The 594-nt window shown below is 48.3% G+C and overlaps 1 pseudogene; it reads right to left on the minus strand.

Moving 5' to 3' along the window:
* Positions 1-271: 271 nt before the first annotated feature.
* Positions 272-594, minus strand: part of LOC103750353 — a 6,778-nt pseudogene continuing 6,455 nt past the window's right edge.

The following is a 594-nucleotide window of genomic DNA, read 5'->3' on the forward strand; positions in this document are numbered from 1 at the left end:
GAATCTTGGATACTGTAAACGTTGTGTGAGTTTCGGTTGGTGAGTGGTAACAATGTATCCTTGGCTATTCCTTGGTTACTTTCTGTTTAGTGATGCATCCTTAGTTATTCCTTGTTACTCCAGATCTGTTTCCTATATAAGCTTGCTTTAGTTCACAATAAACATTCACTGGTACACAAGCCTCTGCATCTCCTGCATCCTGATTTCTATCCATCAGAGTCCCCAAGCCCTTTAGGCTTGGACTGTGGTCACTGCACCATGACAGCGTGGTTCACACCTGAGGGATGGAATGGGAGGCATGGGCTGCCAGACCACACATATTCTTCCCACGCTCGATGAGGAAGTATCCTTTCTGTCCCCACTGGGTGCCCCAATAATTTTTTAGGATCCAGTAGGGTACCTGATAGGTAGGAATGTTGGAGAGAGCGAGCGGGTGGGTGAATGGAGGAAGGCACCGAGGCACAGATGTAATTCTCAGCGGGATACAGATTTATTTCGCATGGGGCACCTTTCCCTTGGGGAAGGGAAAGATGTTAGGGAAGGGAAGGGAAGGGAAGGGAAGGGAAGGGAAGGGAAAGATGTCAGGGAAGGGAA

The sequence above is a fragment of the Nannospalax galili genome, unplaced genomic scaffold, assembly GCF_000622305.1.
Source record: "Nannospalax galili isolate Female #2095 unplaced genomic scaffold, S.galili_v1.0 scaffold627, whole genome shotgun sequence".
Classification (NCBI taxonomy): Eukaryota; Metazoa; Chordata; class Mammalia; order Rodentia; family Spalacidae; genus Nannospalax; species Nannospalax galili.